The sequence below is a fragment of the Canis aureus genome, chromosome 8 (assembly GCF_053574225.1).
Source record: "Canis aureus isolate CA01 chromosome 8, VMU_Caureus_v.1.0, whole genome shotgun sequence".
Classification (NCBI taxonomy): Eukaryota; Metazoa; Chordata; class Mammalia; order Carnivora; family Canidae; genus Canis; species Canis aureus.
Window position 1 is genome coordinate 58,390,893 of NC_135618.1, and position 17,568 is coordinate 58,408,460.

Here is a 17,568-nt window from a genome sequence, read left to right on the forward strand (position 1 = left end):
TACATGCAGGGCGCCTGGGTGGCTCAGCAACTGAGCATCTGCCTTCGGCTCCGGGCATGATCCTGGGGTCCTGGTATCCAGTTCTGCATACCTCAGAGGGAGGGCTCCTCAGAGGGAGCCCGCTTCTCCCTCTGCCTTTGTCTCTGCCTCTCTGTGTCTCTCGTGAATAAATAAATAAAATCTTAAAAAAAAAAAGAAAAGAAATCTACATGGAGACAGAATCTTAGCATCCCCAGGAGACCCCCGAGAGCCCAGCAGTCTGGGGCAGCAAATGCACTCCATCCTTCCCTCTCACGTCCACTGCAGACATCACCAATGAATCATGACACTTCCTCCCACTGAGCCTGAGCTCTGTGTGGCCAGATCTTCATTCCTGACCTTGGACAGACATTACCAATTGATCAGAGGCAGTGCATAATTTAAAACTAGTTGCCTTTTTGAAAGGCGCTTGGGTGGTTCAGTTGGTTAAGCATCTGCCTCTTGGTTTTGGCTCAGGTCATGATCTCAGGGTCATGAGGTTGAGACCTGCTTGGGCTCCACACTCAACTCAGAGTCTGCTTGAGATTCTCTCTCTCTCTCTCTGCCTCACCCTACCCATTCTCTCTCTCTCTCTCTCCTTAAATAAATAAATATTTTTTAAAAAATATAAAATGAAACTAGTTGCCATTCTGGAACTATCCATTTTCACTGCAAGGAAAATGAGGCTAGAGAAGAGAAATTCATGAACTGCATACGCAGTAAGTTGGTATGGCCATATGGACACTGAAGCAAAGACATACGTGTGGAGGAAATGGGGGACAGACTGCCTGAAGCATCCCAAGTGCTCAGTGCTAGGGGGCAGAAAGTTAGCTTCAGCCCAGAGCATTCTCCAAGAACCCACCCTGATTGGTCAATGACAACTCTCATAGCAAAACTAGTATTTACCGAGTACGGGGCATGTTTCAAGCACCAGGCCCAGCGGTAAGTCCCTCAAACACATTTATCACTTCTCATCCTTACAACATCCTGAATTGGTTGCAAGCCATAGGTGGCGTGACATCAGTCGATTTCATAGACAGAGAAACTGACACTCAGGAAGTGATGACACTCATCTCTCTGAGTATTTATTACATGGCAGGTGACCCTCACAACAGCCCTGTGAATGGGCTAGTCTCACCCCCATTTTACAGATAGGAAAGTCAGAGCTTAGTGAGGTTGTGTCCATTGGCTCAAGATGACAGAGAGGGGACCGGAATCCAGACAGTCTCACCTACCATCTACGTTTATGATGATGAATGGTGAGAAATAGAGAGGTAGGATTTGACCCCCTCCTCCATTGGCCTGATGCCATCAACCACTAAGCTTTACCAACAGCGCCCACTGTCCATCTCAGGGTGTTGCTGGGAGGGGCTCAGAGCTGAGTCTGGGACTCTGGGACCATGCAGTCTGCAGAACAGGGCAGGACAACACAGTAGAATGGCCCACCCCAGGCAAGAGGTGACCTGCCAATCAGAAGCCATGATCAGGGCGCCTGGGTGGCTCAGTTGGTTAAGTGTCTGCCTTTGGCTCAGGTCATGATCCCAGAGCCCTGGAATCGAGCCCCACCATTGTGCTCCCTGCTCAGTAGGGAGTCTGCTTCTCCTCCCTCTGCCCCTCCCCTCCTCGCTCATTCTCCCTGTCTCTGTCTCCCTGTCTCTTTCTCTCTCTCTCTCAAATAAAAAAATACATTAAAAAAAAAAAAGCCATGCTCAAGGGGGCTCTGCATCCCCACAGCCATGTGCAATGCCTGGCATGGGTTAGGCACCATTAAATACTTGCTGAGCGGTGTTGTTTTAGCTTTACTCTTACGGCACAGAAAACCATCCCAAAATATAGTGGTCCAAAACAACCATCACTTGCTTTAGCTCATGACCGGGTAGGTTTGCTGGGCTGCTCACTGGAGCAGGAGGGTCTAAGGTGGCCCCTTGCGTGCCAGCAGGCTGCTTCTGGGCCCACCAGCTGGGCCAGTGTTCTACTGGGTATCTCATCACCCAGGAGGCTGGTCTGGCCTTTTTCACAGAGGGGTCTCGGGGCTGCAAGAGAAGACTAATGTCAACATGCCAGCCGGCTCTGCAGGTATTGTGGAACCAAGCTCAGATCCAAGACTCAGAGAACTAGACTTCACTCCTTACGGGGAGAAGCCCAGTACAAAGCGACCACATGAAGGGATAGGAAGATTTTGTGGCTGCTTTTCTTGCAATGTACCACAGCGATTAAGTGAATAGATGGATAAATCCAAAGGCAGAGGGGGACCAACATAAAGGCATGTCCAGCTTAAGACCCTGAATGGTGTCCGACCTGGGAACCTGTTGCAGCGAGGAGCTGGAGGCAGAGCCAAGCCTCTCAGATGGGATTAAATGGCTGGCCGGGGACACAGCAGGAGCCCAGAAGCCAAGCTGACCCAGGAGCCTGGAATTCTGACAAACTGGTCCCCAAGCTGGCCCCGGGAGGAGAGACAGGCTTGTGTGGCCGGCAGCAGGCCTCTGTGTCCCCGCCCCCACGTCCCCTTCCCCCTCAAGTCTGCATGCCCACCTCCTGCCCAAGCCAGCCCTCTGCCCACCTGAGCACTCTTCCAAATCCCCGACCGTGCCTCTTGCGGTGCACCGCGCCGGGGAACGTAATTGCTGTAGTGATTACTTACAGCCATTACATTAAGTTTTAAAATGCTCCCTTCAAATTGAACAATGTTTTTTCAAAGTCAACAGCTGGCTCACAGCTTGAATGCAACCGTTAGGATAAATTAAATAAAAAGGGTAATAAAATCACAGTCTAAATTTAATTTCTGAAGAGTGCATAGCCTCCAAAGGAGAAAAAAAAAAAGGCATTTTAAAAAATGCCTTTAAAATACAGCCAGAAAAGCAGAAGTTAATTCACTCCCTGATTGTGTCAGCTCCTGGGCACGCCGGAGCACTGAACTACCTGGGTGCCCTGGCGTGGACGAAGGCTCTAGCTCACTCCTGGGGCTGGGCTGCACAGCACCCAGGGTCCCCCGTGGGGAGGGGCTATCAGACAGGGCGCTTGTCCACGCAGAGGTCCCCACGAACAGGCTGAAAAAGAACCCATGATGTCCCTTGAAGCAAAACAACAACCATGATGTCCCAGACTGGCCTCCATCCCCGTGCATGTTTGTTCCCATTACTTGCGGCTTACCGGGAGCTGCGGCCGGGATGGCAGGAGCTTCTTTGCTTTCCCTTGTGTGTGGGCTGCAAGATTCAGCCCCCCGAAACCCTCTGCCTCTGAACAGTAGCCAGATAGGCCACCTCAAAATATTCCACTCCGGCTTAAGGATGATTCCGAGCGAAATGCAATTGAAGAAAACCAGGAAGGAGGCGAAAAGCTCTCTGCCTGCCCCCCACGCACCTGAAAGGGAACATAAATTTATAAAGGTGCCTCCCCTACCCCACCCCTAGAAAGGACACAAGTTCATCACTGGAGGCAACTCTAGACTCTTATCAGTCCAGCGAATCAACGGCAAACCTCACTAATTAGCCCCTACCTTCCCTGTAGTGACCTTCCCACAATCTGCTGCCCTGGAAACTCGAAGTCCTCTCTTCCTTCGTCCTGCTACTTGTCTATGTTAGGAGGCGAGGCGCGCCCCAGCTCTAACTAACCACCCTCCGAATTACCCAGAGCGGCAAGTATTCATGAACTCCTGGTTGTCTTTTTCTTCTCAATCAGGCTTTTATGGGTCTAATGCAGGGGCTCCATCCAGGAAACTAAGATGGGTAGAGGGAAAAGGATTTTTTTTTTTTTCCTTTCCTACACCTTGAAGGCAACTGACCTAAAAAGACTGGTTCAACACTTCCCCGGGTGGGGGTGTGGGGTTAGGACGTACATCCCAGGCTTTAGAGTCAGCCTGGACTTGAATCCCACCTCCGCCACTTATTTGCCATATGACCCCGGACAGTGATCAGCTCACTCCTCAGAGCCTCTGTCGTCTCCTCTGTAAAAAGAGAACTCATTCGTTCTTTCATACAATGAATAACTATTTACTGAGCACCTAGGCTGAGCCAGGTGCTCACAGGAACCCAGGGAAATATATCCTAGTGGACAATGCAGACAACCAACATGGTCAGGAAGCAGTATATAGAAAATGTGAATAGAGATTTGGGAAAAATTAGATAGGGAAAGGAGGGAGAGGGTATGACAGTTTTAGGGTGTTTGGGGAAGACCCCATGAAGAAGGGACCATTGGAATACAGGCCTGAGGATGAGGTGAGAAACAGCCGCTTGGATGTTGGGTGAAGAGCATTCAGGCAGAGGAAACAGACATGCAAAGGTCCTGAGGCAGGAGTGCCTGAAGTGGTTGGGAGCAGCATGGAACATAATAAAGGGGGAGAGTGCCAGGAGATGAAGTCAGAGCTAACAATAAGATCCAATTCCAAGGGCTGGTTGATTCATCCAGCTAACATTTGCTGAGCATATAATCTACACCTCAGACAGGAGGGTTACGGTGAGGATTCAGTCAGACATAGCAAGGGCAGCTCCTGGAGGAAAGTTCCCAGTGAGTGTTCAGTTCCCCACTGTTACTGCAGACAGTGCACCCCCTGCGTCCTGGCCAGGTGGAGGTGGGCACGCTGTTCGGGACAGCCTGGGTTCTGGCTCTGCTTTCTCCCCCTGGGTGCTCCTGCTCCGGGGAGCCACCTGGTGCGGCCTCAGCTTCAGGAATCGCTCACTTATAGCAGGCTGTGCACACGTGTGTGCATGCGTGCGTGCATGTGCGTGCGTGAGATCGGTCTCTTCCCGGCCAATCTGCAGCCCACCTGCAAGGTCACTATCCTGTCCTCTCTTGCTCCCACCCAGCCTGGGCACCCCGTGCCAGTCACCACCCAGGTCAGCCAGCAGGGGGCGCTCGACGTCCCCCCTTTCTCCTCCCTCCTCCCATCCACACATGCACATTCACAGCCGGCCCTCTCCATCCTCTCTCAGTTCTCACTCCTGAAAGCCCTGGTCCTGGGACTGGCATGGTTGAGAGGTAACCTGGGCTTTCCTGCTCGTTAAGGACCATCCCCCACCGCCCCCTACCCCTCCCCTCTCCAGGGGGAGTCCAGACTGGGTCACACAGTCCAGTCCTACAGAAGCAGTGGGGCAAATGCTTCTTTTCCACTACTGTGCCCTAAGAGGGTCTTTCCAGACCCGACAGCTATGTCCTTACACAAAGAGCAACAAACGCATCCCACGTTTGCAATGGGAGAAGAAGTGGGTGATGCTTCTGGGGGTTCTTGGCCCCACCTTGGACTGCAGGACGGAAAAGACACCCGGGGGAAACTTCTCGAGGGTTTTGGTGCATGTGGGTCGCAGAGGCACGTTAAAATGCAGACCCTGCCTGCCTCGGTAGTTCTGGTGGGGGGCCTGAGAATGGGCATTTCCAGGAAGTCCCTGCACATGCTGGTGCGGCCTGCTTCTTGGCCACACTGAGCGGTAAGGGCAGGAGCTCGGCCATCCTTGTGGCTGCCACGGTGTCCCCTTTCTCTCCCTCTCATGACAGATGACGGGCATTCACCAAAGCACCATTTATGAGATGCAGAAGATCTGAAACACCCCAAAGCTTTGTGTAGAAAAGACTAGTCGGGGCATCCCGGATAGCTCAGTGGTTCAGCGCCACCTTCAGCCCAGGGCATAATCCTGGAGACCCGGGATCAAGTCCCATGTCAGGCTCCCTGCATGGAGCCTGCTTCTCCCTCTGCCTGTGTCTCTGCCTCTCTCTCTCTCTGATGAATAAAAATAAAAATCTTTAAAAAAGAAAAAGAAAGAAAAGACTAGTCAGCTAAACCCCGGAGTAGCCACACAGTGGGTATGGTGCCGTAAATGTTCAACAGCCAGCTGTCCGAGGAGGAAAGCCCTAGCTTGCAGAGCTTGCCCATTTCTGTTGTGCAAATACTTCCACCATGGCCAATGTCAAGCTACCTGCATGTGGCCAAGTGGCTCACAAAATTTTTGTCAGTTTAAGAATCCATTCTCCAGAGGGATCCCTGGGTGGCTCAGCGGTTGAACGCCTGCCTTTGGCCCAGCGTGTGATCCTGGAGTCCCGGGATCGAGTCCCGCGTCAGGCTCCCTGCATGGAGCCTGCTTCTCCCTCTGCCTGTGTCTCTGCCTCTCTCTCTCTCTCTCTCTCTCTCTCTCTCTCTGTTTCTCTCATGAATAAATAAATAAATAAAAGCTTAAAAAAAAAAAAAGAATCCATTCTCCAGGACACCTGGGTGGCTCAGTCAGTTGAGTCTCTGCCTTCAGTTCAGGTCATGATCCCAGGGTCCTGGGATGGAGCCCCGCATCGGACTCTGCCCCTCCTCCTGTTCGTGTGTGCACACTCCCTGACAAATAAATAAATAAAGTCATTAAAGAAAAAAAAAAAGAATCCATTCTTCAGAGCCAGTATGGTGGATTCTAGTATGCTCTCCACTGTATAGCTGTAAAATAATATCTATCATAAAGAGGAAACTCTCTGTGTACAGATATGGGAAGGGCTCCTGAATATACCGGTAAGGGGAAAACCAAAGATATCAAACAGCATGTACAGTTTGCTACCTTTTGTGTAATCAAGGAAGAGGCCTACAAGTACACACACACACACACACACACACACACACACACACACATACACGATGCTTGTATTTGCATAAAGAATGGATGGAAAAAAATAAAGGGGATAAATGTCACCTAAGGGAAGACAGAGACTACAATGGGTGAGTAAAGGGATTGATGCTTTTTTATACATCTTTCTTATATTATCTTTATTTCTGAACTACGTAAATACAGCGTCGGATCTGCTCAAAAAAACCAAATTAAGAAAGAAGGCATATCGAAAAAGCAAGCAAGGGAATTTGACATTCTAATTGGGGCCATAGGTGTAAGTTGCTCTGTAAACTCCTGAACGTGCAAGATAGGTCCCACTTCTTTACATTTCTAAATCAAGTCTTATCTCCATTATTAATGTAGGTGAGTAAGTTCGATGGTGCTCAATTTCAGGACACATCTCCTTTCTGTGGATCTTACAAGCGTCTCAGGGTTTGGGCCTGAATGATTGGAAAGAAAGATGCAGTCTCCAGTTGGTGTGATCACATCCTCACACTTACTACTTGTGGCTGAAGAGCAAGGGGACCAAGAATAGACTATAGCTTATTGCTCAAATGTAGATACTGGCTCTGCCTTTCACAGGCGGTGTGACTTTGCGTTGCTAAACCTCTCTGTGCCGCAGTGTCCTCATCTGTAAAAGGAAGGGTAACAAGACCTATGACTTTGTGTATGTAACACAGTGAGACCAGTGCCTGGCACTAATGAATATTTCTTATTAACATCATCAGCATCATGCACAGCGCCCCCGTCCAGTGTCCATCTGCCGTTTTGGATGGGTGACGGGCACTTTTCAGGTTCCCCTCCATTGATGCAAGCCTGTTTGGGGCACTGGAGACAACATCCTAAGGCTGCAGGGTTGAGTCCAGCCTTCAGAGTCTTCACGGAGCCACTCCCACCCAGGACCTGCCACTTGGGGGATCCACTGCAAGGGGGTTCATAGCCACCCCTCCACCACCTTCAACATCTCCCCCCACCTAATCCCCGAGACCAAAATGCCCCTTCTCCTCCAACACCAGCCCCCTTCACCTCTCCTCACCCCTCTCGTCCATGAGCCAGCTAAATTCCTCTCAAAGGAGCCTCAAATCTCCAGCATCCTTACTTACCACTGCCCCAGAGCGTCCTGAAGCTCCTGTTAAAAATGCAGAGTCCTGGGCCCACCTCAAAACTGGTGTGTAGAACCCGGGAGTCTGCATTTTCAGCCAGCACCCTGCATGCTGCCCTCCTGCACTTGTAGCAAGGTCCCGGGAGAATGGGAGAAAAGTTCCTTTATTCCCTTCTGATGAGCCTAAAGCAGTGAGAAAAAAGACAGCGATTAATTTTTCAATAATTCACACGGCTCCATACAGCTAAATTTGAATCAACAGTGATTTTTGGTAAAAGTGAATCATCCCTCCACGTTGGCATTTTAACTACTTTTAATACCAAATGATTATGGCCAAACCTCACCTCTCGCCTTACAGACCTCTTGCCACAAATGTGGGAGGCCAGGAGGAGGGTCTGAACTTTTTAACCCTCAGAAAACTTTCTGCCCACCAAACTTCATCCAGCACTCTGAAACAGGATGTCACACTTGATGCAAATTTGTATTATGTGACTTGGAAATCAGGCGATTTAAAAATATTAATAAAGACTCGCCGTATGCTCAGATTTTGAAATAATGCAGATCTTGCTTTACATTTATCCCTCTGGGAAATTTAGTCTTGAATAATGCATAACTTCAGGAACGAATCCCTTGCATAAATCTGATAAAAGCTGATCTGCTCTGATGGGGAGCGGTGCGGGGGTTGTAGAGACCCATCACTTAACCCTTCCCTCCCCATGCCTCCCACTGGAACCTGTGGCCTGGGTGCTGTTTGGGTATTCATTTAGCTTTTCAGCGAAGATTTCTTGAACCAGTCACTCTGCTGAGACCTGCACACCCATCCACTCAATGCACAACTGTTAAACACCTACTGTGTACCCACAGCGTAGTGTGGGTGCATGGTGATGAATGGAATATTCATCCTACCCTCATGGAGTTTACACTCAGGTCCAGTCCTGCCAAGAGCCTGAGAAGGCAGCATTTTTTTTTTTTTAAGATTTTACTGATTTATGTGAGACAGAGCACAAGTAGTGGGGAGAGGCAGAGGGAGAGGGAGAAGCAGACTCCCTGCTGAGCAGGGATCCCCAGTGCAGAGCTCGATCCCAGGACCCTGAGATCACGAGCTGAGCCAAAGGCAGATGCTTAACTGACTGAGCCACCCAGGTGCCCCAGAAGACAGCATTATTAATGTTCCCGCGTCAAGATGAAGGAACTAAGGATCAGCTTGAGATCCCATAGCAAGGAAGTTATGCAGAAGCCACATTGGGAAGCAGGTTGTCGATTCCAAACCATCCCAAAACCATTTGCTTGAGGAGGAGGAAGATGTTTGGGAATTCAGATCCTGGCCAGACACCACCACACCATCTCAACCACTCTGCTGGGGAAGTCACCATGGCCGTGGTCACACTCGCTAAGCACGTGCTTACATCCCTGCAAGGGCGTTGGGGAAGGCATTTGGTGACTCTCTCCGTCAGATATAGATATATATTTGAGTTCTGATATCAGAAGGCAAAGTGGATGTTGGGCAGGCAACCCACATCCTGTGCCTGCCGCCGAATGGAGGCTTGAGGGGTCTGGAAGAAGGATCAAGATGTTCCAGTTGAACAAGAGCTGGAAAAAGGCAAAGACTCCACATAGTTAAACATTCAGAGGCAGGAGAAGGCGTCTGTTGTCTCTGGGGACCCAGAGACAGAAGACAAGGTGCTGGCAGTGGAGAACAGGACAGAAGGCTGTGGGCAGCTGCTGTGAGGAAGCATTGCACATTCCCGGCGGCCAGGACCCCAGATGGAAGGGAGAGGCCTGCGTGTCTTTTCACACATGCATGGACTTTGCATATGGACGGGCCATCCCCACGTGGGTGTGTTTTGCGCTTCCCGTGAGTTAAACCTTTTATTCATAAAAGCATGGGATTTTCTGTTTCAGAAAAGTCTAGATTCTATGAAACATTACATTTCACTTTGCTTCTGTAAAACCGACCCAAAGGCTTTCTTCTCATTTTCAATTTTGCATATGTTTAGACCCCTGGATGCTCTAAGGCTGGCCTGCACTGGGCGCTGGTGCTTGGGAGGCGGGGCATGTCCCTTGCGTGCCACTGGCACGTGGCAGGTGCTGAGCATGGGACCCTGCAAATCTGCAGCTCCTCGGGCCTACTTGCCTGATTAGTGGTGACTCAGATTTACCTGCTCTTACCAGAACTTTCGGCCTCAAGAGTCCCATTTATCCACCAGCAGTATTTATGAGATTCCCCAGAGGGTACCCACATGTACTCACAAATCCATCTGAGCCCGCCGGGAGTGGCAACCAACTCACCAGGCACCAAAGCCCCCTGCAGCCCACACCTCCAGATGTCACTACTGTGTGCTCTGTGGTGGGGACAGAGACGTAGAGGAGGAAAACTAGGTTTTTAAAATTCACTGTTATATCAGAGCTACTTGAGGTCAGCGTGTGCCAGGACAAAACAGCTCTTTCTGTTTTGACTTAGAGCTGTCTTCAGCCCTGGACCAAGACAGGCGCCCACGGGGTGGGGCCCCCTCAAAAAGACCAGAGTGGCCTTTCTGGTTTCAGCCATAGAATCTTCTTGAATGCAGTAGATCCCTGGGGATATCTAACTAACTCATAACAAATTCCCCGTCCCAGGAACTGCCAAAGGGAGGGGACTCGGCAGGAATGTTTGTTCAATGTAACTCTACTCCCTGGACACCTGACTGTGCCAATCAGATGTATTTCTTGCAAGAATTTGGGTGCTGGGCCAAGAGACATGGGGTCTATTTCTATGAGAGCTAGAGCTTCTCATAAACCTGACCCACATGAACAAAAAATCTGAGAAAACGTTATCTGTGCACAGGGATAAAGAGAAGCATTGGTGAGAGGTAGAGAGAAAGAGCGTGCTGAGGCTTTTCCATTCTCCGGCTTTTGGCCTATCCAGCCCCTGTCTTCCGTGAAGGGCTTCTGCAACCCCTGTGCCAGGTGGGGTTCTCTGTTCCCGACAAACAGGCTCGTTTAGGTGATAGAGGCATCCTCCAGCTTATCTTCACCAAAGCTTCAGAAGAGCCAGAGAATCAGAGCGGGAGGCCACAAAGCTGGGAATGACCCTGCCAGGATAGCACTACAAAGACCCCAGGGCTACCACTCACGCCACCAGAGCCGGGCCCACGCCAGGCCCACTCCCTCCCTCTGACCTGATGGGTGGTGCACTCCTAATGGCACTCCTGGCTTCCATTCTGCCACGAAGACAGACGACTTCCCAAAGGTGTCTAAAAGAAACCACAAGACAAATGTTCCCCACATCCCTGTAGTAATGTCTCTTTTTACTCCTGTTGGCTCTCTATTGCTCTTATCATATAAGCTGCTTGGCCTGCAGGCCCTGCTCTGCCCAATGGAGCAGCTGGACAAGTCTGGCTCAGTCCCAGAGTTGGGACAGAGGGGACACAAGCAAAGTGCTCAGGATGCAGGATTTAAGGAGGTGCTCACTCTCAGGCTCATGGAAGTGCAGAGCCGGCACCTGAGGGCAGGGGCTTCCTTATATCCTGTGTCCTGGGGGCCTCCTTTGCCTCTGTCAGAAACCAGGCCTGCTTCTCTGCCACCCCTGGGGGGGTTGCTCTCTAGAAGTTTCTCTGTCTTCAGGCTCGTGGAATGGATGACACTCCTACTGGTGTTACTGGTACACATCAAACATGCCTGAATCTACTGGAACCCCAATACACTTGTTCAATTGATTGATTTGTGGATGGCGCAACAGGAAACATATGCTGCACGCCGACCTCGCGCCAAGCCCGCAGCTATGTGAGGCGGTCACCGCGTTACCCCCCTACTTGACAACCTCTGAGGCACAGAGAGACTAAGAGACTTGCAAGAGGTCACACAGCTAGAACGTAGCAGAGCCACGATTGGCTGCACCCAAATCTCTCCACTGCCTCTGTCAAGCCCCCTTCAGGGAGCATGGCTGCCTGACAGCACAGGAACAGGGAAGTGACAATGTGTCACTCACTCAAGGTGTGTCAGGATGGATGTGGGCTACCAAACCCTCAGCCCCTGAGTCCAGTCTTTTTTTTTTTTTTTTGAGATTTTATTTATTTATTCATGAGAGACACAGAGAGAGAGAGTCAGACACATAGGCAGAGGCAGATGCAAGCTCCCCGCGGGGAGCCCCATGTGGGACTCCGTATCAGGACCCAGGATCACAACCTGAGCCAAAGGCAGATGCTCAACCACTGAGCCAGCTAGAAGTCCCTCCAGTCCTTATTTTTATCATTAGTAGCATCCCCATCAGTGCTGGTCCTGACCATGACTATGGAGGAACAACTCTGTGCTGGCTTTGGTGGGGGGAACTCATGTATCCTCAGTACAAGAAGAGCTACACGCAGAAGAGGAGTTACTACCTCTATTTTATAGTCAGGGAAACCAAGGCTCCCAAAATTCAAGGAAGTTGCCCACGATCACATAGCAAGGAGGAAGTAGACTGCCTCCAAGTACAACAGGGGTACAGGTCCAGGGGTAGAGACCTCTCTCAGCCCTTGGCCACTGTAGGGCTCCTTGAAGCCATGTCAGAGCAGAAAGGGACAGGGTGCAGAGAGCCAGGAAGAGCCCACCAAGCATATCCAACCCACCAAGCACAGGCTCTTGAGAGAAATTGAAATCAGCTTCCTTCTGACTGGTCATGTAGGGCAAACCCGGTCATTTTGGCACCTCTTAACTCTCTGTGACCTGATTCGGAGGTTAAGATTGTTTTCCTCAGAATCCCCATACAGTCCCCAAAAGACAACAGCCTTCCAGAGGCCTTGTAAAGCTTGGTAATGGGAAGCAGATTTCTTCTATCGTCTGCTTTCAGCCAAGTGACATGTAATTAAGATTTATAAAACCCTCCTAATATGTGATAATAATGGGAATAATAATTATATTGGGCCTGGGAAACATTGAAGTCCACTAAGTTGGTCAGACAGGCATGAAGAAGCCTAGATAAGATGAAAGGGGGAGAAGATGCCCTCTGGTTTCCCCCAGGCAGAGCCAACAGGAAATCTGTGGAGAGATCAGGCTAGGGGATGATGGGAGGAAAAGCGGGAGCAGATTCTGGGACACAGTTTGTATTGGATGAGCTCACAAGTTTGCAAGATGCTATTCTGCTCAAAGCAACTATTTAGGCAGGGGTAGCAATTAATATGGCATTAGTGAGTTTCCACTAATAACTGATGATGTTAGTAACGATGGTGAACATGAATCACAGTCCTCTTCTTAATCATGTTCATATCCTGGCATTTAACACAAGCTTATAATACAGGAAAGACTCATAAGATATCTGTGACTTGTACTGAATTACAAGTGGTGGTGGTGACAAGAATATTGGTGATGGTGGCAGTGAAGACACTGTGGTGGCGGTGATGATGGTGATGGTAGTGGTGGTGGTGGTGGTGGTGATGATGGTGGTGATGGTGATGATGGTGATGATGGTGGTGGTGCTTGCAGTGACAAGGACAGTTGGGTAGTAATGGCAGTGGTGGACTACGGTAAGAGATGATGGTGAACAAGCTCACAGAATAGGGGTGATGATGACAGTACTGATAGGATTGATAACAGTGACAGTAGTGGTGGTGATGATGATTTTGCAACGATGGCAGACATGGTAACACTAAGGGTTTGGTGATGGTGGCAGTAGTTTGGTGACAGCGGTGTATGATGCTGGTGGTAGGACCTTGGGTGATGATCATCATCATGGTCATAATATAACAAGGACAGTGGGTTGATGTTGATAATGGTGGAGTGTGGTGAACAGGGATGGTGATAATAAGGTAGTGGTGGTGGTTGTGACAATGATAATGAAGGAAGATAAGGGGTATGGTGAAGTGAAAGGAGGAAGAACCCCAAAGCATTAATGTCATCAGCCTTGTTGACACAGATTTAGTTCCATTTCCCACTCTTTGGTCCCTGGAGCTCATTGTCCCCCATGCCAGGGAACCCTCTGCCTACCACCACTTCAGCTGGAATGCACAACCTTGACATCTGCCCGGTCAAATGCCCTTCTCAGGGGGAGTATTGGTTTTCACAAATGTACAAATGCCCTCCCTGCCTCCATGGTCTGAATCACCAAGTAGATTCCCAAGAGAGTAGAGACAGCAGCATGATGTGGTAGTTAAGAATGTTGATAGTTGGGCTATCAACACATTATGGAAATGACCCAAGTGTCTATCAATAGACAAATGGGTAAAGAAAATGTTATATATATATATATATATATATATATATATATATATATTTACACAAAATGGAATATTACTAAGAATGGGATATATAGGCTGCTCCTTATGGAATGAATAAGTCATGAGGATGAAAGTTACAGCACAGAGAATATAGTCAATGGTATTGTAATAGTGTCACATGGTGACAGGTGGTAGCTACACTTGTATAATGTATTTGTCAAATCACTGTGCTATACACCTGAAACTAACATGACATTGTGCGTCAACTATGCTTCAGTTTTTTAAAAGTCACATAGCAAGATAAAAAACATATTATCAAAAATATTACATTGGCAAAAAAAAAGAATCTGAGCTTTGGAGTTGACTTGAATTTGAATTCTCAATTGTGCTGTGTGGCCTCAGATAAGTTACTTAACCTCTCTGAGCCTTCATCCCTTCATATGTACATGAACATATGTACAATGTATGTACAATGAAATTCATAACAGCACATACCTCCCAGGATTGTTGTGAAAATGATGGGAGATGATGCTGTAAAACACACGGCCCACCCAGCACTCAGTGCCCTGTGAGGGATTCAGTAACGTTAGTTGGCATAACTATTACTCACAATGCTATTAGACAAGTAGAAGGGTCTGGTCCCCAGGGTTCTATGGGATAGGGGCTGGAATTAAGAGGCTTCCTCTCCATGGGGCACATGGGTGGCTCAGTTTAGCACCTGACTCTTGATTTCGGCTCAGAACATGATGTCAGGGTCTTGGGATCAAGCCCTACATCGGGCTCCCCACTCAGCATGGAGTCTGCTGGAGATTCTTTTTCACCCTCTCCTTCTGCCCCTCCTCCCACTCACAAGCTCTATCTCTCTCAAAATAAAATATATAAAATCTTAGAAAAAAAAAAAAAAAAGAGGCTCCCTCTACCAGACTCTGCATGTTCTCCAGTGCCATCTGTCTCAACAGGAGAGGAGAGCATCCTGCTTTTGGAACATCTGCTGCAGAGGTCATGATGGAAACCACACCTAACTGAGATGCCCCTGGCCGGGGATGGCTGAGATAGGGTCTTTCCCAGAGAAGCCTAGGGGTATAATTTAAGTTTTTTTCCTTGCATGTATAGCTTCCACATGTTATGACAGTCCTCTGGTAATGTTGTGATCTGTTGAGTCAATTTTTATTCCTCTCCTACTTAAGCTAGCTGGAGTGGCTGATACAATTGGGCTCCTTGGCTTACAGCTATCTCTTCTGAGCAGACACTGCCCTTGCTCAAAAGACACGACTTTATCTATGCCCCTAATTCTCTCTAAGGCACAGCCCTGGGCAGCTTAGTCTGGAGAGCCTGCCCTCCCAAGCCCCCGAGGACTGAGCACCAGCCACCACTTCACTCATTTACCCAACCACATTTATCAAGAGTCCACCATGCATCAAGTATCCCACAGCCCCCTGGGAAATGTTATCAGTGGGGAATGTGGGACCCATGCTGGGGTAGGAACAGAAATGAAAATGGTGGTCCTAATATCATCTAACATTCCTTCAGCCCTTCCTAGACAGCAGATGTTATTCTAAGCTCTTTAATTCTCTTATATCCCACAACCACCTTACCAGATAGATAGACAGACGATATTCCCATTTTACAGATGAGAACATTGAGACACTACAGGTGGAGCCACTTGCCCAAAGTCTTACGACTTGTAGGTGGCAGGCCAGGACTTGACATCAAGTGGCCTAGCCCGATTTCAGCTCTTTGCCACTCTACTATACTGTCTTTTGAAGGTTATTTAGGAGCCCTTTACAGGGGCACCCAACCCCGTCTTGGAGGGCAAAGGAAGGAGGGAAGTTTGCCTGGAAGCAGTTCAGAGGCCTGAAAGATTAGTAGGAGACAGTAGGGTGAAGAAACACAGAACAAATGTTCTTGGCAGAATAGTTAGGAGCAGCTTGCACAAAGACTTGAGGGCTAAAATACAATCTATGTAGGTTTAAAAGAAAGAAAAAAAAAAAAGACTTGAGGGTGAGAGAAAGCCTGGATCAAGCTCAGTCCATTTTTCTGCATTGTTCCAAACGCAATTGTTTATGGAGAGTGTAAGAATATGGAGAATGGGAGGAAGTGATCATTCTTTGTTTGCTTACAATGTAGCAGACATGGCGTGAGTCAGGATAGGCAACACCAGCTGCTATAACAAAGAAACCACAACATAGTAGAGGCTTACGCAATCCGCTTTTATTCTTGCTCATGGAGCATCCCGCGTGGAGGTTCTTGGCAGCCATGCAGCCACTTTCTATGCGGTCACTTAGGGCTGCCAGGTCTTTGTGCATCATGGCTTGGCCATCATCTAGAGCAAGGGTCAGCAAATTTCCTTGTAAAAGCACAAGAGTACATTTTTTTGGCTTTATGCGTCATACAGTCTGCCACAATTGCTTAACTCTGCCGTTACAGCACGGATGCGCAGCTATAAAAGATACAGAAATGAATTGCCATGGCCATGTGCCAATAAAACTTTACTGATAAAAACAGGCAGCAGAAAAAAAAAAAAAAAACAGGCAGCAGGCAGGATGTAGCTCACGGGCTGTAGTTGGCCAGTCTTTGTTCTAAGGTATCAGAGCCATCCACTGGAGCTTTCCATGCAGCCAGCAGACAAGGGGCAGAGTCACAAGGATCTCACGGGAGAGGCTGTAATTGGCTGGTTTGGAAATGATGACGTCACGAGCGGTCACACTCCACGAGCCACAGCAAGCGAGAAATGCAGGCCATGTGCCCAGGGGGAAAAGCACAGGGATTTTGGTGAAAGTACAGCCGCCTCTGCCACACACACTTCGCATGTATCCTTCATTCACTAAGTGGCAGGGAGGGAGGGAGAAAGTATCAGTGGTCCCAGTACACAGCTGTGTATGCCGAGGCCCCAAGAGGGCAAGGGACTGGCTGGGGTCACAGAGCCAGTGGCAGAGACCTGTCTGCATTAAACCTGCAAAAGCAGAGTTTTGAGGGAGAAAAGACAGAGACCAGGAACTCAGCCTTGGGGGAGGGTAACATTGGGAAAAAAAAACAAAACAGAACTGGGACGCCTGGGTGGCTCAGTGGTTGAGCATCTGCCTTTGGCTCAGGTCATATCCCGGGGTCCTGGGATGGAGTCCCGCATCGGGCTCCCTGCAGGGAGCCTGTTTCTCCCTCTGTCTATGTATCTGCCTCTCTCTGTATGTTTCTCAGGAATAAATAATAAAATCTTAAAAAAAAATAAGCTTCACAATGGAGAATGGCTTTGGGCTCAAATATGCTCAAACCAAAACCCAGATGTCAGCCCTGATTTTGTCCTTTCCCTAAGCTGGGACAGCTTTCCCCAAGCTTCACACCTAAGGGGACACTGCCCCAGTCTCTCCTGGCCACCACATTCTGCCACAGAATCCTGGGGAGTCACAGAAGCCCTAATGCAAACCTTGCCTTCTGAGTCCCTACAAAGAGAGATTTCCCAGGACAGGAGGGCTGAACACATTTCATTTAATAGTAGTGTTAGCTTGACTTGGAAATATTAGACACATGGTATGTGGATCTCTGTGCTCTTGGCCCTGCCCCGCCAACGGTGGGGGGGCCTGTGCTCACCTTCCTGCTCCAACACCACTTCTTAGCCTTGGCAGGTTCCATCACTCTATGCCTAAAATATTTCCCAAATCTACCCACTTCATCCCAACAACTGGTCCTGTGCTAGTCTACACCATCTTCA

At 49.0% G+C, this 17,568-nt stretch overlaps 1 long non-coding RNA gene across 3 annotated transcripts; it reads right to left on the minus strand.

The window, feature by feature from the left end:
- Positions 1–6,741: 6,741 nt before the first annotated feature.
- LOC144319254 (uncharacterized) lies at positions 6,742–14,462 on the minus strand. 3 transcript variants are annotated; one of them, XR_013385141.1, is made up of 4 exons: positions 14,358–14,462; positions 10,851–10,925; positions 7,694–7,875; positions 6,742–7,221 (listed from the first exon to the last, which is right to left on the minus strand). It is a non-coding gene; the product is annotated as an uncharacterized LOC144319254 (long non-coding RNA). The 3 variants fall into 3 exon arrangements; XR_013385142.1 differs by having other exon boundaries at positions 7,694–9,282; XR_013385143.1 differs by having other exon boundaries at positions 9,943–10,925.
- Between the last annotated feature and the right edge of the window lie 3,106 nt (positions 14,463–17,568).